Source organism: Erinaceus europaeus, chromosome 8, assembly GCF_950295315.1.
Source record: "Erinaceus europaeus chromosome 8, mEriEur2.1, whole genome shotgun sequence".
Classification (NCBI taxonomy): Eukaryota; Metazoa; Chordata; class Mammalia; order Eulipotyphla; family Erinaceidae; genus Erinaceus; species Erinaceus europaeus.
This window is the reverse complement of record NC_080169.1, coordinates 121,546,797-121,572,082: the sequence shown is the minus strand read 5'-3', so window position 1 is coordinate 121,572,082 and position 25,286 is coordinate 121,546,797. Positions and strand designations below refer to the sequence as shown.

Genomic DNA, 25,286 nt, shown 5'->3' with positions numbered 1-25,286 from the left:
CAATTCCATCGGAATCCCTAGCAGCTCCCTCAGCGGGGCAGAAGTCCTCACGGCCGAGGATCTGGGTGGAACTCTGACTTTAAAATTTTTTTTATTTATAAAATGGAAATATTGACAGGACTATAGGATAAGAGGGGTACATTTCCACACAATGCCCACCCCTACAGCTCCATATCCCATCCCATCCCCTGACAGCTTTCCTATTCTTTATCCCTCTGGGAGTATGGACCCAGGGTCATTGTGGGGTGCAGAAGGTGGAAGGTCTGGCTTCTGTAATTGCTTCCCTGTTGAACATGGGTGTTGACAGGTAGATCCATATTCTTAGCCTGTCTCTCTCTTTCCCTAGTGGGAAAGGGCTCTGGGAAGGTGGGGATCCAGGACACATTGGTGAGGTTGTCTGGGAGAGTCGGGTTGGCATCATGGTAGCATCTGGAACCTGGTGGCTGAAAATGAGTTAAGATAGAAAGTGAACAAATTGTTGACTAATCATGTACCGAAAGGCAAGAATAGTGCAGATGAAGATTTGGGGGTCTCTGTTTTGGAAAAAGCTAGTAGGTTTAATTTAGGTTTATTCCAGAGAGCCCGTGACTTTACTAGTTTTTGCCTGAGCCTGACATCTAATATGCAGGTGGACCCAGGTTATTGTCTGGGGAGATGGTGTCATAGCTGGAAAAAGTCTGATTTGTTTTAAGGGAGACACTTTGCTCTCCAAGTTCAAGTTTGTCTATTATTATTACTGTTATTGTTGCTGTTGCTGTTGTTGTTATTGTCCAGAGAGTAGACAAAGGAAAATTTAATCAAGCAAATAGTAAAAGGTGGTGACCCTCCTGGCAGGGTAAAGACCCAAGTAGGGAGGGCCATGCCTCAGGCTAGGCTGGGGGCATTTTATACTCTTCTGGGCTTATTTAACTTTTGGTATGGGGGTCAGTAGGGTCTCAGGATTTATGACCCATTTCTGGTCAGAGGTGTCTGGTGCAGGCAGGGGTAAACCATCCTGCCCAGGTCAGGGGTCTGCTTATTCGCTGCATGTCCCCTCTCAGTCTGTTTCAGTGAGATGAGTTCTTCCCATGAGAGTAGGGTGTCAGGGCTCACCATACTTCCTCCTAACGCGATGGTCCTTATTATTTTGATGAGAGCTCTAGGGAGAAAGTTAGAGTGGGGAAGACGGCATAATGGTTATGCAAGCAGACTCTCATGCCTGAGCGTCCGAGATCTCAGGTTCAATCCCCCGCACCACCATAAGCCAGAACTGAACAGTGCTCTGGTTAGAAGAAAGAAAAAAAAAAGGAGGAGAAGAGGAAGAGAAGGAGGAAGAAGAAGAGGAGGAAGAGGAAAGGAAAGGAAAAGTGAGCGAGTGAGAGGGATCAGAGCACTGCTTAGCTCTGACTTAGGGTGGTGCTGCTGTGGATTGAGCAGCAGAGTCTTTTGCAGAACCACTATGCTGTCTCCTGTGCCCAAGGTCATCCTTTCTACTCTCATAATAAGTCCCCAAGAGCCCTGCAGTGGGGAAGAGGAGCCCCAGAACCATCCCCAGTGATGGGACAGCACAAGCCACTGAACGCTGTCGAAGCAAGGTGTGTGGGCTCAGGAACCAACAAGTTTGTAAAAATACCAAAGACGGGAGCTGGGCAGTAGCACAGCGGGTTAAGTGCAGGTGGCGCAAAGCTCAAGGACCGGCATAAGGATCCCAGTTCGAGCCCCCAGCTCCCCACCTGCAGGGGAGTCGCTTCACAGGCGGTGAAGCAGGTCTGCAGGTGTCTGTCTTTCTCTCCCCCTCTCTGTCTTCCCCTCCTCTCTCCATTTCTCTCTGTTCTATCCAACAACGATGACAATAATAACTACAATAAAACAAGGGCAACAAAAGTGATTAAATAAATATTAGAAATAAAAAAAGGAAGAAAAATACCAATGACTCAGGTATTCTTCCTACTTGGCTCTGTGTGGGGAGGTTGATGATTTTTTTTTTTTCTGGGTAGGGTAGCTTTTTTGATTTTTTTTGTTTGTTTGTTTTGAGTTCTATTCTAGGAGCATGAGTGACCTTTTATTCTAGAAAACTCCTCCTCAAAAAACATCATCGGCAGAATTTTATTTGTGTTTAAGGTTTGTTTGTTTGTTTTTCTGTTTTGAAACCCCCCCTTGGCTCAGTCCTTTCTGAGAGACGCTGTTTTTCTCTCCACATTTGAGATACTTCTTGTGGATCATTGTCAGGTCTTGTTTTCTTTTTCTTGTGTGGAACTGGGGCTTCACCTGTGAACAATTTGACTGCTCCAGGCCACCTTTCTTTTCATTCAGATAGAGAGACAGGAGAGAGAAAGAGGGGGTACTTAGCATCATGGCTTCTCTCCTTACCTCAGGGCCTTCCATGTGGTGCTGGGGCTTGAACCTACACAATGCACGTCACAAGGCAGACACCCTACGTGCTGAGCTGTCTTTCTGATGCCCCACCTCCTGTCCCTTTCTAGTGTCCTAGCTTTGTGATCAGGATAATTTGACATCCTGGTATGATTTCAAGTTTCCTGTGTTAAAATATTTTTTTAGCAAAATATATATATATATGCATGTATGTATGTATGTATGCATGTATGTATATATGTATGTGTATATATATATATATATATCCTCCAGGGTTATTGCTGGGGCTTGGTGCCTGCACTATGAATCCACTGCTCTTGGTGGCCACTGTTTCCATTTTGTTGTTGTTGTTGTTGTTATTGTTGTCATTGTTGGATAGGACAGAGAGAAATGGAGAGAGGAGGGGAAGACAGAGAGGGACAGAGAAAGTTTGACACCTGCAGACCTGCTTCACCGCCTGTGAAGCGACTCCCCTGCAGGTGGGGAGCAGAGGGCTCGAACCGGGATCCTTGTGCCAGTCCTTGCACTTCCCACCACATACGCTTAACCCCTGTGCCATCACCTGACCCCCATTTTAGTTTTTTTAATTACCTTTATTTATTTATTGGCTAGAGACAACCAGAAATTGAGAGCGTAGGAGAGAAAGAGAGACACCTACAGACTTGCTTCACCACGCATGAAGCTTTCTTCCCACAGGAGAGGACAGGGGGCTCAAACCTGAGTCCTTGCACATTGTAACATGTGCGCTCAACCAGGTACACCACCATGTGGTTTTCCGTTTTCCTAAGTTTATTGGTAACTGTTTTGCTTCCCAAAATATGTCCTGTCCTTGAGAATGTCCCATGCTTATTTCAAAACATGTAAATCCAGTAGTTCTGGGGGTGAACAATTCTGTAAGCGACTGTGGGATTCATCTGGTCCATTTCATCATGTAAAGCTGTCGTTTCTTCAATTGTTCCGTGGTTGAAGTGTCCTGGCTGTGTGTAGGGTTGTTGTCAATGCCACTTTTTTTTTTTTAAGATTGTATTTATTTATGAGAAAGATAGGTGGAGAGAGAAAGAACCAGACATCACTCTGGCACATGTGCTGCCGGGGATCAAACTCGGGACCTCATGCTTGAGAGTCCAAAGCTTTATCACTGCGCCACCTCCCAGACCACTCAATGCCACTCATTAGTGCTTTAAAAAAAATTTTTTTACTAGTGATTTAATATCAATTTACAAAATTATGAGCTACCAGAGCTCTGTGCTCAGCCTATTTCCATACTGCCACTGGATTTGGGTGTGCGAAGGGTAGATAACTTGTCTTTTTAAAAAATATTTATTTATTTATTTATTTTTCCCCTTTTGTTGCCCTTGTTGTTTTATTGTTGTAGTAATTATTGTTGTTGTTATTGATGTCATTGTTGTTAGATAGGACAGAGAGAAATGGAGAGAGGAGGGGAAGACAGAGAGAGGGAGAGAAAGATAGACACCTGCAGACCTGCTTCACCGCCTATGAAGCGACTCCCCTGCAGGTGGGGAGCCAGGGGCTCGAATCAGGATCCTTACGCTGGTCCTTGTGCTTTACACCACCTGTGCTTAACTCACTGAGCTACTTCCCGACTCCCGATAACTTGTCTTTTAAGATGATATGTCTCTGGGTCAATAAGAAGCCTAACCTGAGTCTAAAAGATCAGAAGATGCAGGACTTTGAATGAGTGAAAATTTGGAGGGTGATGGCACACCTGGCTAAGCGCTCATATTACAGTGCACAGGGACCCGGGCTCAAGCCCCTGGTCCCCCACCTGCTGGAGGAAAAATTCTTAAGTGGTGAAGCAGAGCTGCAGGTGTCTCTCTGTCTCTTTCCCTCTCTATCTCCCACTCTCATCTCCATTTTTCTCTGTCTCTGTGCAATAATAAATAAATAAATAAACTCAGAGGCATTGGGGCAAAGTAGAGTATAGTTTTCCCATAGGAGAGATGTAGGTAATTATGACCAAGAAAGAAGGCAGGGCATGCTGGTTTAATCACTGAACCCAGACTGACTTATTATTATTGCCTCCAGGGTTATTGCTGGGGCTCGGTGCTGGCACTACGAATCCACTGCTCCTGGAGGCCACTTTTTTCCATCTTATTGGATAGGACAGAGAGAAACTGAGAGAAGAGGCAGAGATAGAGAAGGAGAAAGACACCTTCAGACATGCTTCACCCACTCCCTGCAGGTGGGGAGCCAGGGGGCTCGAACCCGGATGCTTTCGCAGGTCCTTATGCTTAGTACTTTGTGTACTTGATCAGCTGCACCACTGCACTGGACTCTCACCCCTCTTCACTTATGGTGGGTTCACTATGGTATCTGTGTAGCTTCTGCAGAGCTCCCTCAGGAAGTGGGATCTCTCTCCTGTCCTTTCTTTTTTTTTGCCTCCAGGGTTATTGCTGGAGCTCGATGCCTGCACCACGAATCCACTGGTCCTGGAGAACATTTTTTCTGTTTTTGTTGTTGCCTTGTTGTTTTATCATTGTTGTGGTTATTATTATTATTGTTGTTGTTGCTGTTGTTGGATAGGACAGAGAGAAATCGAGAGAGGAGGGGAGACAGAGAGGGGCAGAAAAAGATAGACACCTGCAGACCTGCTTCACCGCCTGTGAAGCGACTCCCCTGCAGGTGGGGAGCTGGGGTCTCGAGCCAAGATCCTTAAGCTGGTCCTTGTGCTTTGCGCCAGGTGCACTTAACCCGCTGCACTACTGCCGGACTCCCATCTCTCCTGTCCTTGATTCAGGACTTGGTCTTGTGATCTGTTTAGACAGAGGGAATATTAGCACACATGGTACAAGTATAGAGCTGATGCCCTACTGCGTGTCGGGATGGTCATTCTGCATTCTTTCTTTATATATATAATTTTTATTTATAAAGTGGAAACACCGACAAGACCATAGAATGAGGGGTACAACTCCATACAATTCCCACCACCAGAACTCCATATCCCATCCCCTTCCCTGACAGCTTTCCTATTCTTTATCCCTCTGGGTGTATGGAACCAGGGTCATTATGGGGTGCAGAAGGTGGAAGGTCTGGCTTCTGTAATTGCTTCTCCACTGGACATGGGTGTTGACAGGTGGATCCACACTCTCAGCCTGTTTCTCTTTTTCCCTAGTGGGGCAGGGATCTGGGGAGGTGGGGCTCCAGGACACATTGGTGGGGTTGTCTGTCCAGGGAAGTCATAATGGTAGCATCTGGAATCTGGCAGCTGAGGAAAGAGTTAACATATAAAGCCAAACACATGGTTGCTTAATCATGACCCTAAAGGCTGGAAAATTGCAGTTGAAGATTTGGGGTCTCCATTTTGGAAAAAGCTAGTAGGTCTATTGTAGGTATAGCAGTTCTGTTTTTTTAAGTTTTAAGTTTTATTTATTTATTTACTTTTGCTGGGTTTTTAAAATATTTTTTTAACATTTTTTCATTTATTTGGGGATTAATGTTTTACAGTCACCAGTAAATACAGTAGTTTGTACATGCATAACATTTCCCAGTTTCCCATATAACAATACAACCCCCACTAGGTCCTCTGTCATCCTTCTTGGACCTGTATTCTTCCCACCCACCCACCCCAGAGTCTTTTACTTTGGTGCAATACGCCAATTCCAGTTCAGGTTCTACTTGTGTTTTCTTTTCTGATCTTGTTTTTCAACTTCTGCCTGAGAGTGAGATTATCCCATATTCATCCTTCTGTTTCTGACTTATTTCACTTAAGATGATTTCTTCAAGCTCCATCCAAGATGGGCTGAAAATGGTGAAGTCACTATTTTTCATAGCTGAGTAGTATTCCATTGTGTACCTAGACCCCAACTTGCAGTTCTATTCATTCATTATTGGATAGGTAGAGACAGAGAGAAATTGAGGGGGGGTGGTGAGATAGGGAAGGAGAGAGACAGAGGGACGAGACACCTGCAGCCCTGCTTCACTACTCATAAAGCTTTCCCCCTGCAGGGGGGGCAGGGGCTTGAACCTGGGTCCTTGCACACTGTAATGTGTGCACTTAGTCAGGGGCACCACGCCTGGCCCTTCATTCTGCACATTCGCAGTGAGGAAAGTTCCCCTGTACCTGCCATTACGGAACAGGTGCACATAACGCTGGAGGAGGACAGACGGGCCGCATCTCGGAGCTGGGCTACCAGGTAAAGGTCGCCTAGATCTGCTGATTGGCGCTTGTGCTGCTGGCCCATGACTGTGCAAATATAGGCGCAGCACAGCAAGCATTCCCATGGTGGGCTCTGTGGTGACTTGCGGACACAGCTGACAGCCCGCCAGGAGCCACAGGGGAGAGAAGAGAGAATGCTAAGGGGGGGGGGGGGGGGGGCGGGGCATAGCACAGCGGATTAAGCGCACAAAGCGCAAGGACCAGAATAAGGATCCTGGGTACGAGCCCCCGGCTCCCCATCTACAGGGAAGTCTCTTCACAAGCAGTGAAGCAGGTCTGCAGGTGTCTATCTTCCTCTTCCCCTCTCTGTCTTCCCCTCTTCTCTCCATTTCTCTTTGTCCTATCCAACAACGACGGCATCAATAACAACAACAATAGTAACTACAACAAGGGAGTCGGGTGGTAGTGCAGCGGGTTAAGCGCAGGTGGCGCAAAACGCAAGGATTGGCATGAGAATCCCGGTTCAAGCCCCCGGCTCCCCACCTGCAGGGGAAGTCGCTTCACAGGCGGTGAAGCAGGTCTGCAGGTGTCTGTCTTTCTCTCCTCCTCTCTGTCTTCCCCTCCTCTCTCCATTTCTCTCTGTCCTATCCAACAACGACAACGTCAACAGCAATAATAACTACAACAACAATAAAAAACAAGGGCAACAAAAGGAAAATAAAAGAGAGAGAGAGAGAAAAAACACTGCTGTCTGAGGCTTCACAGTAGCTACAGATGAGGAAAGTGCCTGGGGGTGGGGCAGAGAGGCCGGTTCTGTGGAGGTTCAGCCCCTGGAGTGGGAATGAATGGAATGTACAAGGTCCTTGTGGGGTCCTGAGCTTGGCTGTGGCTATGGGTCTCTGGGGGTGGTGACCCGCATGAAGGAGACTGGGGAGGACTTCTGTGTGGGCGAGGGGCAGAGCTCAGGGCTAGAGCGTTAGGCTGCAGGCCAGTGGGTCCCCAGTTCAGATCTGTGCTGGAGGAAGGAACTGCTTCTCCTCTCACTTCTGTCCACTGGTCTTCCAGGTTTTTTGAGGCTATGTTCTCGGGTTCATTGAGATGAACAATTGTAAATGGTTCCCCCAGAAGACTGGCTTTTCTTTCAGTTAAATGCTTTCCTCTGTAGAAATACTTCTGGAGGGTGGGGGGGTAGATAGCACAATAGTTATGCAAAGAGACTCTTTTGCCTGAGGCACTAAAGTCCCAGGTTCAATTCCCTGCACCAACATAAGAGTTGAACAGTGCTCTGGTAAAAAAGATAAGAAAGCAAGTACTTTCGGACTGAAAAAAAAGAAAGAAAGAAAGAAAGAAAGAAAGAAAGAAAGAAAGAAAGGAAAGAAAGAAAGAAAGAAAGAAAGAAAGAAAGAAAAACAATTGTGTTGAGGTGGGGAGGGGTGGACAGGAATGTGTGATGGCAGAGTCTAGCCAATAGACATCTTGAGATAATGACAAGCTAGGTGTGGCTCTACAGGTTTAAGAGGCCTGTTAGACAATAGCCTATAGCCAGCTGGGGGTATAGCTCAGGGGTAGAGCATTTGACTGCAGATCAAGAGGTCCCCAGTTCAAATCCGGGTGCCCCCTACCTGTTCTTTTTTTTTTTTTTTTTTAACAATTTGACATTAAAAAAAATCTTTATTTATTGGATAGACACAGCCAGAAATCAAGAGGAAAGGGGGTGATAGAGAGGGAGAGACAGACACCTGCAGCACTGCTTCACCACTCACAAAACTTTCCCCCTGCAGATGGGAACTGGGGGCTTGAACCTGGGTCCTTGTGCACTATAACATGTGTGCTCAACCAAGTGTGCCCCACCACCCCCCCCTTTTTTTTTAACCAGCCCTGGTGTATGGTTGTGTGGAGAACTGAACCTGGGACCTTAGAGCCTTAGGATCCAACTCAGGATTACAGGAACACAACTTTAAAAGTTGGAAGATCAGGAGACTCAGGATTCCTTCTCTCTCTCTCTCTCTGTGTGTGTGTGTCTCTCTCTCTGTGTCTCTCTCTCTCTCTGTCTCTCTCTCTCCCTCTCTCTCATGTCTATATGTGTATTTCCTCCCACCACCAGAGCTCCATATCCCCTCCCCTCCATTGGAAGCTTTCCTGTTCTTTATTCCTCTGAGAGTCTGGACCCAAATTCTTTATGGGGAGCAGCAGGTGGGAGTTGTGGCTTCTGTAATTGCTTCTCCACTGGACAGGGGTGTTGGCAGGTGGATCCACACCCCCAGCCTTTTTCTGTCTTTCCCTAGTGGGGCAGGGATCTGGGGAGGGGAGATTCCAGGACACATGGGTGAGAGCGTCTGCCCAGGGAAATTAGGATGGTGTCATGGTAGCATCTGCAACTTGATGGCTGAAAGGTAGTAAGATATAAAGCAGGACAAATTGTTCAATAAACAGGAATCCAAACGTAGGAATAGAGCAGATGAAACTAGGGGGTCTTCGTGAGGGAAGAAGCCAGGAAGTCTAATTAGTGCTGTTTATACTAATATAACCAAGGGCCTAATTTATTTGCGGGGGTGTGTGAGTTCTCCCTGTTACAAAATCTAAACAACTTGTCTCTAGAAGCCTAGTAACTTTACAAAAAATGATTCCTCGAGACAGTTGAATTGAGATGCCAGTTTCATTCACGCTTCCCCAGCATGAAAACTGAGGGTTCTGATGTCGTCGTTGTTGGATAGGCTCGAACCGGGATCCTTACGCCGGTCCTTTTGGACAACAGTCTTATAAAACATCTCTACATTTTTTTTTTTTAAAGCCACCTTACCAAGAGAAAACTGCGCACATCATATGACAAGGGCTTGACACCCAAACTAGATAAAGAACACATGGCTCAGTGACAATAAAGCAACTCCATTCAACAGTGAACAGAGAGCTGGTGAGATGGCTCACTGGGGAGGCAGGGCACCCAGTCGGCACAGGTGCAACCCGGGTTTGAGCACCCAGTACAAGACATGGAAGTACTTGAGGACACAGGAAGCTGTGGTACTGCTCTCTCTCTCTCTCTCTCTCTCTGTCAGTTTCCTTTCTATCTGAAAAGGTCACTCCAAAGCAGTGAAGCCTTGTTGATGACAAAAAAGAAAACAAGAAACAATGACAGGAGAACTAGACAGAATAGACACATCCTCAAAGAACCCCAGGAAGGAGCTGTCCAGAGTGAAGGCCATTGGTCAGGTACCCAGAGGACAGTAGGGACAAGTGGACAGGATGGTGGTCTCTGATGCGTGCGTGATGACAAAGTGGGTTAAGAGTGCTTAAACCTAGGTACTTGGGTAGAGCATTTGACTGCAGATCAGGAGGTCCCCGGTTCAAATCCGGGTGCCCCCCTGGCATGTCTGCTTTTATTCCCCTGAAACCGACCCCCGTGGGTTCTACCAGCCACTTCCTGGGGGCAGGTCAGTCCTTCTCTTGAGGTTTCAGTGGGTTTGTGCTGTGCCCTGTCTGCTTGGTCTCTCTCTCTCTCTCTAATTTTGACTGTCCCTGAGTCCCTGGCTGTCGCATTTCCCCCTCGTCATTACTCCTGACAACCCCACAGCTAATGGCTCCCTCCTGCCCGTAGACAGTTTGGGGCTGGTCTTGCACCTGTGCACTGGGACAGCTACTGTCACTAAGTGGTCTGCAAACGAGAGAAATGGCGGGTCGTGGGAACTGAGAGTTGTCAGCACAAGTTGTGCTGAAGTCGGAGTCTGCATTCCAAACCTGAAGTTCGGGGACTCTGACGGAAAAGCCTCTCTCCACCCAGGCAATTTCAGTTACTTCCTCTGCACCGGGTGAGGCCAGGGCTGCTGGACTCTGCGGGCAGCTGTTTCAGCAGGACTAAGAGGGGCTGTTCCAGCTGCCAGGGGATTCGGTGGGATCTGAAGTTTGTCTGTCTGTGTTGCTTGCTCCACACCTGATTATAGATATTCTCTGGGCAACTGTTCTCTGGTCCGTGGTTCAGACCTGTGGTCTCTGTGACTCAGTCCCTGTAAACTGATGGCATGCCGCCCCAGATGGATGTCATTCCAGTCATCTCTTGGGAGGTCCCTGTGGTATGTTTGAGGACTCAGTTATGGACAGTGGAAGCAGGCGAAGAATGCAGGTCAAGTGGGGTCTGGCTCCAGGGGAAGTAGGAGGAAGCCCAGGCCAGGCCTGCTGGGTCCAGTGCCAACCTGTTATTAACCAGATGTGTGCGTGTATGTGTGTGTGTGTGTGTGTGTACACCAGCATGCTCACACCCCTTAATTAGGGCCTCTTTTTAAGCCTTTGACACTGAGGCAACCATCCACGTTGGTAGTTCCCAGGGCTGTCTTTTCAATGAGGGAGTCTGAAGAGCTTGTTAAAAGCTGTCCCTTGGCCCCGCTCCCAGCTGTTCTAACTCAGGACATTTCTCCTGGAGCCTGGGAACTTTACTGCCATGAAACAAACACTCTCCAGCTCCTGCCACACACCAGATGCTGTGGTGGGCAACCTTCCATGGACAAAGTCATGGGCGGCTATTACACAGAAGTCCTTGGTCATGAACAGCTAGGTGTGTGCAGATGCTGTGCAGGAAAGGGTGGTGAGCAGGGATGCTTTTTGTTTGGTGTAGTGAGGGTCTCCTGGACTGGCGAGAAATACGTGACTAGCTCAGTGTTCTGCACATAATCACAGAGGTCAGAGGGCATTGGTGTTAGACACTAGCAATGAGATGAGCTTTTAAGGGCAGATGTGTAAAAACTGCTCTTATTCCTCAAATTTAGAATGTCATTCCAGCATCCTTTTTCTCACTAGATTCCAACATCCTTCACCAAAAAGAAAGAGAGAGAAAAGAGGCAGTAGGGGCAGGGAAGGGGTTCATGGAGGGTCAGGTCAGTCTTTCTGGGAATCCCCCAGTGACATCTTCACAGACCTGATGCTGTCAGTTCTTGGTCTGAGTGTCACAGAGTAGAATTCCTGCTCTTTCTTTCTTTGAGTCCTGGTCTGGGCAGAGCAGGTGGGTCTGTGAGTTTGGGGAAGACTCCGTGAGTTCACTAGGACTTAATGGACACAGATCATAAGTCCAGAGCCTCTGACCACCATTCTAGTATCTTGATTTCAGAAAGTCCAGCAGCTAGCCCATTGTTGGGGGTACATGCTGCTTTCTTGGATTATTTAAAAGAGTTATAGCCCACTGAGGATGCTCTAAGAATAGGCAGGAGTTGAAGATGCACCATGTGGAGACCTCATTGGATCTGGGGAGATTTGAGTTCCAGGGAAAGATGGAGGTAAGACCCGGAGACTGGAGGACCCAGAGGTCTGCACCTTGCAAACTGGACTCTGTGTTTAAATCATCTGGAGAGGTTTGTGAATGCAAACTGAGTTTGTACTTCTGAGGAACTTGGGGAAGGAAACAGACCAAATAGTTCACAGGAGCGACCTTCCGGGAGAGGTGAGGTTCTTTTCCCAGGTACTCTGTCATGACACACGTGCATATGTTTCTAGCCCTCCGGATACTGAGTGATTGGAAATTAAAGAGAGAAGGGCTGGGTAGTGGTGTACCCAGTGGAGCACACACATTACAGTGCATAAGGACCCAAGTTCAAGTCCCTGGTCTCCACCTACAGGGAGGAAGCTTCATAAGTGGTGGAATGATGGAATGATGTTGCAGGCCTCCCTCTCTCTTCTCTCCTCTTCTCTTCTCTTCTCTTCTCTTCTCTTCTCTTCTCTTCTCTTCTCTTCTCTTCTCTTCTCTTCTCTCCTCTCCTCTCCTCTCCTCTCCTCTCCTCTCCTCTCCTCTCCTCTCCTCTCCTCTTCTCTCTCTCTCTCTCTCACTCCCTCTCTCTCTCTCTTCCTTCTTCACTTCAGTCTCTATCCAAAATAAAAAGGAACTAGAAACCTCCTCCGGGAGGTTCACTGCCCTCTTTGTTTTCCTGTTCCTCTTCTTTTAATTTCTTTATTGGGAGATGAATGGTTTGCAGTCAACAGTAAAATACAATAGTTTGTACATGCGTAACAGACCCTCCTCTTGAAGTCAGATGTGGATAGTGAACCCACAGGGCAGTGTGCCCTCTGTCGCAGAAAGTCAAACACTGAGGGGGCCAGGCAGTGGCTCACCTGGTTAAGTGCTCACATTACAGTGCGTACAGATCCAGGTTCAAGCCCCTGGTCCCCACCTGCAGGGGGAAAGCTTCACGAGTGGTAAAGCAGGGCTTCAGGTGACTCTCTGTCTCTCTCCCTCTCTATCTCCTGCTCAATTTGTCCTTGTCTCTATCCAATAATAATAATAACAACAACAGCAGCAGCAGCAGTCATAGTAATCAAGTGAAACACTGTCTCACCAGCCTTTTCAGGGAAGGACAAAGGGGGTTGAATGTGCAGTGGAAGCAGGAGTGGTTCGGAATCGACCTCCCTGCTCCCCTCACCCCAGGGCCCATTTATACAGGTGGGAGTCGAAGCTGGGAAACCAGGGCATGTGTTGTGGACACACAGCATGAGGACAGAGGTTACCAGGTCTTCTTGTCTCCGCATCCTGATGGACTTCCTGTGAATTTCCTTCTAAAATGAAGTGTGGAGCCTAGGCGGTAGCACACCAAGTTCAGCACACAGGTTACCATGGCTTCAACCCCCCCAACCCCTGTCCTCACCTGCAGGGGAGAAGCTTCATGAGCGGTGAAGCAGGGCTGAAGGTGTCTTTCTCTCTCCTTCTCTATCTTACCCTTTCCTCTCAATTTTTGTATCATAAATAAATAAATAAACAGAAATGTATGTGACCTGGGAGACAGTGCAGTGGTTGGAGAACCAGACTTTCAAGCAAGACATCCCAAGTCACAAGCATGGGCCAGAGTGATGCTCTAGTCCTCTTTCTCTAGCAAATAAACAAGTAAAAAAAATAAGTAAATCTTTAAAGTAAAATGAAGCTTGTGACCAGTGTTAACTCATCTTGATTATGTTGAAGGTCTGGGTGAACAGAAGGTGTGTGTGTGTGTGTGTGTGTGTGTGTGTGTGTGTGTGTGTATGTGTTGGGGAGTAAGTCTCTCATAATTTTTCTTCTGTTTTCTAATTCAGCGTCAACACATTCACTCCTCCTAGCAAAAGCAAAAGCAAAGCAAAACAAAACAAATGAAACTGGTCCCTATAAACAAAGCATGGAGAGTGAGAATCTTCGTTTAACCCAGTTTATCAATTTCTTTTTTTTTTAAAGAATTATTTATTTCTTTATTCCCTTTTGTTGCCCTTGTTGTTTTCTTGTTGTAGTTATTGTTGTTGTTCTTATTGTTGCCCTTGTTGTTGTTGTTGTTGGACAGGACAGAGAGAAATGGAGAGAGGAGGGGAAGACACAGAGGGAGAGAAAGACAGACACCTGCAGACCTGCTTCACTGCCTGTGAAGTGGCTCCCCACCTGCGGGGGCTCAAATCAGGATCCTTACGCTGGTCCCTGCACTCTGCACCATGTGTGCTTAACCCACTGTGCTACTGCCCGAGTTCCATAAACAAACTTTTAAAATAATTTTTAGTAGTGATGTATTGGTTAACAAAATTACAAGATAACAGGAGTACAATTCCACACTGTTTCCAATACCAGAGTTCTGTGTCCCCATTCTCTCCATTGAAAACTGCAATAGTTCTCCCAAGGTCACAGATATGAGTTGACTATTACTTCTTCTTCTTCTAGCATTTGCCCTTCTTCCGCAGCCAGTCAACAGCGTCAGGTTGAGCCTGATGTAAAGTTTCGAGACCTCCTTTGAATCTGGAGAGGTGGCAGTCGTTGACTATGTACTATTAATTCTATAAGGATCTATCTATCTATCTTTGCCCATTTTTTCCATGGTTCTGCCCTCTCTTCCTTTCTGAGTCATACCTACACTTACTAATACCTCCAAAATATCTTTCCTTATTTCTTCTTCTCTCTCAGGGGGGTCCTGATGTAATTGGGTTTCCAAACCCTCTAGTTATCTTCCCCCTAATATTTCTCCCCCTCTGGGAGTATGGGCCAAATTTCTTTTTTTTTTTTTTTTGGGGGGGGGTGCTGGTGGGAGTTGTGGCTTCTGTAATTGCTTCTCTGCTGGACATGGGTGTTGGCAGGTGGATCCACACCTCCAGCCTTTTTCTGTCTGTCCCTAGTGGGGCAGGGCTCTGGGGAAATGGGGTTCCAGGACACATGGGTGAGGGCGTCAGCCCAGGGAAGTTAGGAAGGAGTCACACCTGCAACTTGGTGGCTGAGGGGCAGTTAAGATATGAAGCAGGACAAAAGGGTAAACATTTTAAAAATTGAGTTAGTTAAGACAGCACCCAAGAGTGTCCTGGTGGAGTGAAAGCTTTATTATTATTATTATTATTATTATTATTATTATTATTAATACTTTGCGGAAGTTGTTCACTATCTGTCTTTTCTGTGTGGGCTCCCCCACCTCACCTGTCATTCTTCTCCCCCTGACCTCCTGCCACCTCCCTGAGGTCTCCGAGGCCCATGGTGGAGTGAGACACACACTGGAACATCTAAACTGGAGATGATGAAAGGCCCAGACAGCTCCAGGGTGGCAGAAGTTGCTATAAAAACTTTCTGGGGGTTGGGTGGTAGCACAGTAGGTTAAGTGCAGGTGGCACAAAGTGCAAGGACCCACGTAAGGATCCCGGATTGAGCCCCCGGCTCCCCACCTGCAGGGGAGTCGCTTCACAGGCAGTGAAGCAGGTCTGCAGGTGTCTGTCTTTCTCTCCCCCTCTCTGTCTTCCCCTCCTCTCTCCATTTCTCTCTGTCCTATCCAACAATGACGACATCCATAACAACAGCAATAAAACAAGGGCAACAAAAGGGAAAATAAATAATAGTAATAATGCTTTCTCAAAGCAGAGGAAAGCTTTGTAATCCTACACAGAGCACGGTGATCAAAGAAACAACAGAGTCTGACTCAGATGAGAAAGGTCAGGCCTTGCCCCTGTAAGAGAGGGTCACTCTGGTGGGAGCTGTCACTGGAAAACCCTTCTGAGGCCCAGGAAGAGGGGTGAGCCAAGGCATGCTCCCAGGAGGAAGCTAAGGGCTAGATGTGAACCTATCAGCTGGGACTAAATGCCAAGGAAGTAGCAAGGGAGACAGTATAATGGTTATGCAAAAAGGCCTTCTGGGGCCAGGGTGTGGTGCACCCAGTTGAGGGCACACACTCCCCTGAGCAAGGATCTGGGTTAGAGCCCCCATCCCCACCTGCAGGTGAGGGACGTTTCACGAGCGGTGAAGCAGGTCTGCAGGTGTCTCTCTTTCTCTCTGTCTCCCCTTCCTTTCTCAATTTCTCTCCATCCTGTCAAATAAAACAGGAAAAAAAAAAAAAAGTCTGCCAGGAGGAACAGTGGATTCTCAGGACAGGCATTGAGCCCCAGCAACAACCCTAGTGGCAATAAAAATAAATACCTGGTCCGGGAGGTGGAGCAGTGGGTGAAGCTTTGAACTCTCAAGCATAAGGTCCTGAGTTCAACCCCCAGCAGCACATGTGCCAGAGTGATATCTGGTTCTTTCTCTCTCTCTCTCCTCTTATCTTTCTCATTAATAAATAAATAAAATATTTGAAAATAAACAAACAAATAAATAGAAGTGAAAAAAGACTTTCATTCCTGAGGTTTCCACGTCCTGGGTTCAATCCCTTATATCATCGCATGTCAGAGCTGAGCAGTGATCTGGTTTCTCTCTTTTTCCTTTTGCATCTCTCTCTCATTAAACTAAAACAAATAAAATATTTTAAAACTGCCCAAGAAGGGGGCCAGGTGATGGTGCACCTCATTGAATGCACATGTTAACAGTGTGCAAGGACCCAGGCTCGAGCCCCCGATCCCCACCTGAAGGGGGAAAGCTTCACAAGTGTTGAAGCAGGGCTGCAGGTGTCTCTCTGTCTCTCTCCCTCTCTATCACCCCCTTCCCTCTCTATTTTAGGCTGTTTCTATCCAATAAATAAAGAGAATGATAAAAAAAAATGCCCAAGAAGACAAGATAAGAGCCTGCTCAATTTCAGTGGCTATTTCTCTTGTGTTTTTCAGCCACTACATAAAGCCACCAAGACGTGCTGGTCACGGAAACACTCTGTCTCAAGAACCAGTTTGGGCCTCACCAAAGCCTGACCTTCTGTTGTGTCTATCGGCCTGAAGGAGCACTGTAAGTATTTGAAGTTGCCTTGAGAAAGCTCGTAAAAGATGACTCATAGAAGGCGTAGTGAAAACCATGGGCTGCTCTTCTGAATCACGTGTATCTTTACAAAACTCACTGTTGTCTCTTCTCCCGGCACAGAAAGCCCTGAATGTTGAGATGATTGATAGAATTCAACCCATCGGGCAGGGATAGATAGCATAATGGTTATGCAAACAGTCTCTCATGCCTGAGGCTCCAAAGTCCCAGGTTCTATCCCCTACACCACCATAAGCCAGAGTTGAGCAGGGCTCTGGTAAAATAAATAAATAAATCAATAAATCAGTAAAAGAATTCAACCCAGAACCATTATCGTTATCTGGGGATTCTGGAAAGACAGCATATGGTTATGCAAAAAGATTCTGTACTACAACCTGGAAGCAAGCCAGGTATGAGTGACTGAGCAAGCTATGGTCTATATGCATACTGGAATATTACTCAGCTATTAAAAATGGTGATTTCACTTCATTCACCTCATCTTGGATGGAGCTTGAAAGAATCATGTCAAGTGAGATAAGTCAGAAAGAGAAGGATGAATTTAACTCATAGGCAGAAGTTGAAAACCCTATCGTGACGCCAACCTGCCTTCCCTGGGCAGACGACCTCACCAGTGTGTCCTGGAATCCCACCTCCCCAGAGGCCAGCCACAGTAGGGAAAGAGAGAGACAGGTTGGGGGTGTGGATCCGTCTCTCAACCCCCATGTCCAGCGGAGAAGCAATTACGGAAGCCAGAACTCCCACCTTCTGCGCCCCTTAGAGATCTTTGGTCCAGACTCCTAAAGGGATAAAGAATAGGAAAGCTTCCAATGGAGGGGCTGGGATATGACACTGTGGTGGTAGGAACTGTGTGAGTCATACTCCTCTTATCCCACAATCTTGTCAATCACTAATACATCACCAATAATAAAGTTTTAAAATGCTGAAAAATAAGAAAATACAAAGCAGAACTTGGACCGGGTTTGGTGTATTGCACCAATGGAAAGGAGTCTGGGGTGTGTGTGTGTGGGGAGAGTTCAGGTCCTGGAACATGATGGAGGAGGGCCTAGACAGGGTTGAATTGTTATGTGGAAAATTGAGAAATGTTACACACATGTACAAACTGCAGTGTTTTGTATTTTGTTACTGTATTTTATTATTGATTTAAAAAATTAATTCACCCAATAAAAAAGATTCTGGAGTCTTCTGCAGAAGTTTGCTTTGAATCAGATAAAATTGCCTTCAAGACTCAAGCAGATATATGGGCCCTAGATCTAAGTGGTGGGGTAAACCATTAATGGTATTTATATACTTTCCTCATGTTTGGGAGCTACTCTCTGCCCTAATCCAGCTTTCTAGTCCTATTCTCAACTCTGACACCATCTTCTTAGACAGTACTTTTAGTCCACCTGCATGTTAGCTGTTAGGCTCAGGCAAAAATTACTAGAGACATGGGCCTCTTGAAGCAAACCTCAAATAGACTTGCTAGCTTCTTCCCACACAAAGACCCCCAATTTCATCTGCTCTATTCCTATCTTTGGGTTCCTGTTTATTAAACAATTTGTCCTGCTTTATATCTTAACTGCCTTTCAGCCACCAAGTTGTAGGTGCTACCCATGATGCCAATCTGACTTCTCTGGGCAGACAACCTCATCAATATGTCCTGGAACCCCACCTCTCCAGAGTCCTACACCACTAAAGAAAGACAAAACCAGGTTTGGGTATGGATCCATCTCCAACACCCATGTCCAATGGAAAAGCAATTATAGAAGCCAGACCTTCCAACTTCTGCACCCCATAAAGAATTTTGGTCCATAGTCCCAGAGGGATAAATGTTAAGGGAAGATGACCAGAGGGCTCTGAACCCCCATTCCACTAGGACCTGAAGTATTTGTCACCTGGAATCTTATTTTTTTAATTATCTTTATTTATTTGATAGAAACAGCCAGACATCGAGAAGGAAGGGGGTGATAGAGAGGGAGAGAGACAGACAGAGACACCTGCAACACTGCTTCATTACTCGCAAAGCTTTCCCCTTGCAGGTGGGGACTGGGGGCTTAGACCCAGGTCCTTGCTCATTATAACACGCATTCAAGCAGCTGTTGTCACCACCCAGCCCAGGAATTTTATTTTTATACCCTCACTGACAGGGAAGCATATCTGGAGAACACCAGAGGAAGCCAGGCACTGCTTCTCTTATCTGAGAGAGAAGAGGGAAAATAGAGAGACACTCGGAAGTAGTAACAGGTGTAAGGGTGACTTAGAAGGAAGTGAAGGGAGTCAGGCGGTGGCGCAGTGGGTTAAGCGCACGTGGTGCAAAGTGCAAGGACCAGCAAAAGGATCCCAGTTCAAGCCCCCGGCTCCCCACCTGCAGGGGAGTCGCTTCACAGGCGGTGAAGCAGGTCTGCAGGTGTCTGTCTTTCTCTCCCCCTCTCTGTCTTCCCCATTTCTCTCTGTCCTATCCAACAACAACCACATCAATAACAACAATAACTACAACAATAAAAAGACAACAAGGACAACAAAAGGGAATAAATAAACATTTAAAAGAAATAAAGGAAGGAAGTGAAGGCAAGACTACTAAAAAAATAATAAAAGAATATATATATATTAGAGTCAGCCCATATCTGTGATCATGGGAGAACCACTGCAGTTTCCAATGGAGGGGATGGGGACACAGAACTCTGGTGGTGGGAACGGTGTGGAATTAGACCCCTGTTATCTGACAATTTGGTAAGCCAATATTAAATAGCTAATACAAAAATTTTTTAAAGGAAGAAAATCATGTAGACAAAGCAGTAATCGAGAAGAGCAGGAGCTCTCTGAGGAGAGTTCATGCAAGAGTTAGGTGTTCTTATGACAGCTCCTCAGAAGGACACAGAAGTGATGGTGACGCTGAAAGGCTCTTGTTAGACACACAGAGCAGGGGAGGGGGCATAGCTCAGGGGCAGAGCATTTGACTGCAGATCAAGAGGTCCCTGGTTCAAATCCAGGTGCCCCCTCATTGAAGTGCATTTTGGTCCCTCACTTTTTCCCTTGAGCCTCTCTGTGCCTTAGAGGTGGGTCATCGAATAGAAGGTAGGTGTCTCATTGGTGAGGTCGTCTGCCCAGGGAAGTCAGGTTGGCAGCATGGGTAGAGCCTGCAGCTTGGTGGCTGACAGGCAGTAAGATACAAAGCAGGGCAAACTGATTAATAATCAGGAACCTAAAGGTAGGCATAGAGCAGATGGAACTAAGGGTCTTCATGTGGGAAGGAGCTGGCAAGTCTATTTTAGGTATGTTTCAATACCCCCATGTCTTTAGTGATTTTTGCTTGAGCACAATAGCTAACGTGCCGGTGGACTAAAAGTATTGTCTGGGAAGATGGTGTCAGAGTTGAGAATAGGACTAGAAAGCTGGATTAGGGCAGAGAGTAGCTCCCAAACATGAGAAAAGTCTATAAATACCATTAACTGTTTACCTCATTGATCTGATCTAAGGTCATATCTGTTCATATTTAGCACGGGAGCCTGTGTGACCTCCACACCAGTGTGTCCTGAATCTCACCTCTCCTACCCCACTAGGGAAAGACAGAAACAGGCTGGGGGTGTGGACCGTCCATGCTTAGTGCAGGAGAAATTACAGAAGCCAGACCTTCCACCTTCCGCACCTCATAAAGAATTTTGGTCCAGGGAGTCAGGCAGTAGCGCAGCGGGTTAAGCACAGGTGGCACAAACCGCAAGGACTGGGGGAAGGATCCCGGTTCGAGCCCTCGGCTCCCCACCTGCAGGGGAGTCACTTCACAGGCGGTGAAGCAGGTCTGCAGGTGTCTGTCTTTCTCTCCCCCTCTGTCTTCCCCTCCTCTCTCCATTTCTCTCTGTCCTATCCACCAATGATGACAACAATAGTCACTACAATCATAAAAAGAAACAAGGGTAACAAAAGGGAATAAATAAATAAATAAATAAATATATAAAAAAAGAATTTTGGTCCATACTCCCAGAGGGATAAACAATAGGCAAGTTTCCAATGGAGAGGATGGGATACAGAACTCTAGTGGTGGGAATTATGTAGAATTGTACTCTTATATTAGTCTTCTTAATAATTATTAAATAATTTTTAAAAAATAAAAAGAAAGTAGGTGTCTGGAGCAGAATTCTGGAATTTTCTAAAGCTGACTAGAGAGTGGGAGACAGCAGATGCCCGGGACAGACACACGTCACCCTCAATCACCACCGCCCCCTCCTGCTCACAAAAGCTGGACAGAGACAGGAGGACAGCCTGAGGGACAGATGTCAGTGTCAGGCTCTCCAGGGACACAGAGGTTTGCTGGGGGAGCCCCTTTCTGCCCCCACAGCCCACCCCCACAGGCTGCCCCCTCACAGGTCAAAGCCTGGCCTGGCTGCTCCGGCAGGGAGACGGGGTTCTCAGAGCTGCTCCCATAGACTCAGCTCCTGAAGCTGGGTGACACCAGAGTCACTTCTGTCCTCGCTGAGGGGCACAGGTGAAGGGCTGGGACAAACAGGAAGGCAGCAAGAAAGACGTGGGGCATCCCCTAGAGCCTCATGCCCCCCTTCTGCTCTGAGGAGCCCTCTCTGGGGCTGGGCTGAGCTGCAGGCTGAGGGCAGGGGTCTCCCAGGAGACATTCTGGAAGCTTCCAAGAGCAGCCCTGGAGGAGTCATGACTCAGGCTGTGGAGCTGAGAGTTGAAACACAGGTGAAAGGTGTTAATGAGGTGACACTGGCATCTCAGGGGGTATAGCTCAGGGGCAGAGCATTTGACTGCAGATCAAGAGGTCCCCGGTTCAAATCCGGGTGCCCCCTCATTGATGTACATTTTGGTGCCTAATTATGTGCACACCCTCAGTGATGGTGCGGACAGATCCACCCCTGCTGTGTGGGGGAGCCACCTAGAGCCATCCCAGCACATCTGCTCAAGGTCACACAGAGGTCCCTTTGTGACAAGGGTGCTCACCTCACCCCATCATGGTCTCTGAAGAGCCTCCCTGACCTGGAACACAACCACCCTGGACAGCGTGTTTATAGCAGGTGGTAGAGTCTTCCAGTGGGGAGAGGGGTCTGCTCCATCCCTACAGCCTCCTCTACCTCTTATCTCAGGCTTCCAGCCCAGGGAACACCGTCCTGAGCCTCTGAGTCTGTGCTTCCTGTTGGGCTCCCAGGCTCCATGTTGACAGTGGAGGGCATGGCGGGTGCTGAGGAGACAGTACTCGGTGGGCACAGCTCAGGGAAACAAGTTCAGCACAGAGTAATCTTTAACACAACCTACTTTTAAATAACATATCAAACTATATCCAAATCTATATTTATAGATTGCATCTATACCGTATCTATATCTTCTCTATCTCTTTCTTCCCCCCCCCCCCAAGGGCTATCACTGGGGCTCAGTGCCTGCACTATGAACCTACCATTTCCAGTGACCGCTGTCCCCTCCTTCTATGTTCTTTTGATAGGCCAGAGAGAGATTGAGAGGGGAGGAGGAGGTATAGAGAGACACCTGCAGACCTGCTTCATCTCCCCCCACCTCACAGGTATGGAATGGGAGCTTGAACCAAGGTGCCACGCTCTTGACCCAAGTTTGAGCCCCAGCACCACATGTCAAGTGGGAACTTATGACCGTGGCATCTCTCCCTTTTTCTTTCTTTCTCCTGGTCTTTTTATCTGAGTGGAAAATATACCCAGCTTCCAGGGCAGCACCAGAGGAGCAGGTGGGTGGGTAGCAATTACATAACAAGAAGTAAAGATGTTCATTATCTGACACTTTTCACTGTGTGGAGAAAAAATATTTAAAAATGTATTTTTCTGGAATGAACACATGTAGTGGAAAAGATTAGATATTCCAAGACTCTAAACAGTTGAAATGTGAGGCGATCACTAGCAAATGAACAGTAAGTTCTACCTCAATACTCAGTACTATTCAGGACTGCAGCTAGTAATAGCATGACACTGAGAAAAAGAAATACAGAAATCAATCATCAAAAGTCCAGATAGAGAACAAGGAACATGAGTTCTAATCCTTGGGAAAGAAAGTCAGTTGACGTCTAAACTTGACTAAGTTTGGGTGTTTGTTTTCCTTTTAAAAAATACAACAAGATGTTGAGAAGAGAGAAATAGAGAGAGGCGGGAAAGAGAAAGAGAGATACCTGCAGCCCTGCTTCACCACTTGTGAAGCTTCCTCCTCATGTGTAGGGACCAGGGGTTTGAACCTCAGTCCTTGCAGGTGGTAACATGTGTGTTCAACTGGGTGGCCCCTAAACTTGACTAAGTTGGATAGAATGCATTATGAAAGACTTATGTTACTGGAAATCATGGAAGCAATCAGACCAGAACAAAGAGCCAAAGGTGGTAGCCTCTGAGCGACAGGAGAAGCTACAAAGCCTTGGGATATTTGTTACCTGTTAAAAATAATTCTCAACTCAGATATTATTTCCCAGGGTGCTTTTGTTTTTAAAATGTTTTATTTTAATAAGAGAGACACAAAGAGAGAGAAAGAGATAGATAGACTAGCTCTGGCTGATGGTGATGCTGGGAACTGAACCTGGGACTCCAGAGTCTCAGGCTTATAGCCCTTTTGCATAACCACTGCTATCTCTCCTGATCTAAACAATATATATTTTTCTCATTGCATCTTTACCATTCTGGACCAACTTTTTCAGATAGAGAGAGAGGGCTTGGTGGTGGCACACCCAGTTGAGTACATGTGTTACCCTGTGCGAGATGCCAGGTTTTTTTTTTTTTTTAATATTTTTTTCTTTTAATGTTTATTTATTTTCCCTTTTGTTGTCCTTTTTTTTACTGTTGTAGTTATTATTGTTGTTATTTTTAAATATTTATTTATTTATTCCCTTTTATTGCCCTTGTTGTTTTATTGTTGTAGTTATTACTGTTGTTGTTACTGATGTCGTCATTGTTGGATAGGACAGAGAGAAATGGAGAGAGGAGGGGAAGACAGAGAGGGGGAGAGAAAGATAGACACCTGCAGACCTGCTTCACCGCTTGTGAAGCGACTCCCCAACGAGCTGGGGGCTCGAACCAGGATCCTTACCCTGGTCCTTGCGCTTTGCATCAAGTGCACTTAACCCACTGCACTACCGCCCGACTCCGGAATCCAGGTTTAAGTCCTCAGTCCCCACCTGCAGGGGGGAATTTCATGAGCAGTGAAGCAGGTCTGCAGGTGTCTCTCTTTCTCTCTCCCCCCCTAGGCATCCCCCACCTCTCTCAATTTCTCTCTGTTCTATTAAATAAAATAGAAAGAAAGAACAAGAAAACAAAAAAAGAAAGGACAAAATGGCCAGAAGTGGTGGATTTGTCAGGAAGGCACCGAGTCTCACAGGATGCAAAACGTCTAAAGTAGACAAGCTGACAGGCACTAGGAGTGAAGGCCCATCCCGGGATTCTCCCGCAGCTCAGAGCTCCAGGTCCGGGCACAGAGCCCCCTAAGCCCCATGCTGGTGGTCTTCACCAGTGTCCCAGCAAGGCCCCCTGACCCAGCTGAGAAGGGGATGTGCCCAGCTCCCCCCCACCTCACACCCTCCAGGCTCAATGGCGGCTGCTCGGAATGCACGGGTGGGCTGATGGAGCTGAGCCCTTGCAAAGTGCTGACAGGCTCTCTTCATGAGCGCCCTTTTTCTGCTGTGTAACAAGAGGAAGCAGACAGCCAAAACTAGGGCGCCTCTGGGCTGATATCAGCACAGGCGGAAGAGAAAGGGGGATGCAAAGACGTGAGGGGGAGAGAGGGGACCCTGTGGAATGGGGCAGGGCTGACCGCTGCCCTAGGAGGGAGTAGACTTGCCCTGTTCTGTGGGAGCCACGGGTGTGACGGTGACGCTGAAAGGTGCTTATTAGACACACATGGCAGGCAAGGGGGCATAGCTCAGGGGCAGAGCATTTGACTGCAGATCAAGAGGTCCCTGGTTCAAATCCGGGTGCCCCCTGCCTTAGGGTTTTTCTTGTCAACAGACAACTGTTGCTTGTACTTGACTTTTCTTTCTTTCTCTCTCTCTCTCTCTCTTTTTTTTTTTGCCTCCAGGGTTATTGCTGGAGCTCAGTGCCTGCACCATGAATCCACTGCTCCTGGATGCTATTTATTCCCCCTTTTGATGTCCTTGTTGTTGTAGTCTTGTTGTGGATATTATTGTTGTTGATGATGTGGCTTGTTGTTGGATAGGACGAAGAGAAGTGGAGAGAGGAGGGGAAGACAGAGAGGGGGAGAGAAAAACAGACACCTGCAGACCTGCTTCACCGCCTGTGAAGCGACTCCCCTGCAGGTGGGGAGCCGGGGCCTCGAACCGGGATCCTTAAGCCGGTCCTTGCGCTTTGCGCCACATGCGCTTAACCCGCTGCGCTACAGCCCGACTCCCTACCTTGCGCTTCTAATAAGACCCACCCCCCATGTATCGGGCTGCTGTCCAAGCTGAGGCAGAGGGAAGGGCTGCAGACATGTGAGTGGGAGACGGGGCACCCAGGGGAGCAGAATAAGACCTGCCTGAGGTGAGTTTGCGGAAGAGTTAGGTGTTGATGTGATACTCCCTAGAGGAAGCAGAGCCTTGACTGTGCTCTAGGAGCTGTGTGTGTGACGGTGACACTGAAGGTGCTTATTAGACACACAGAGCAGGGGAGGGGGCATAGCTCAGGGGCAGAGCATTTGACTGCAGATCAAGAGGTCCCTGGTTCAAATCCGGGTGCCCCCTGTCTCATTCATTTTCCT

At 47.2% G+C, this 25,286-nt stretch overlaps 5 non-coding genes across 5 annotated transcripts; all 5 read left to right on the top strand.

Moving 5' to 3' along the window:
* The first annotated feature begins 8,017 nt into the window (after positions 1 to 8,017).
* On the top strand, positions 8,018 to 8,089 carry TRNAC-GCA (transfer RNA cysteine (anticodon GCA)). Its single transcript has one exon. It is a non-coding gene; the product is annotated as a tRNA-Cys (tRNA).
* Positions 8,090 to 19,513: 11,424 nt separating this feature from the next.
* On the top strand, positions 19,514 to 19,585 carry TRNAC-GCA (transfer RNA cysteine (anticodon GCA)). The gene has a single exon. It is a non-coding gene; the product is annotated as a tRNA-Cys (tRNA).
* Positions 19,586 to 21,313: 1,728 nt separating this feature from the next.
* Positions 21,314 to 21,385, top strand: TRNAC-GCA (transfer RNA cysteine (anticodon GCA)). Its single transcript has one exon. It is a non-coding gene; the product is annotated as a tRNA-Cys (tRNA).
* A 3,056-nt stretch (positions 21,386 to 24,441) lies between these two features.
* TRNAC-GCA (transfer RNA cysteine (anticodon GCA)) lies at positions 24,442 to 24,513 on the top strand. The gene has a single exon. It is a non-coding gene; the product is annotated as a tRNA-Cys (tRNA).
* A 684-nt stretch (positions 24,514 to 25,197) lies between these two features.
* TRNAC-GCA (transfer RNA cysteine (anticodon GCA)) lies at positions 25,198 to 25,269 on the top strand. Its single transcript has one exon. It is a non-coding gene; the product is annotated as a tRNA-Cys (tRNA).
* Positions 25,270 to 25,286: the final 17 nt, after the last annotated feature.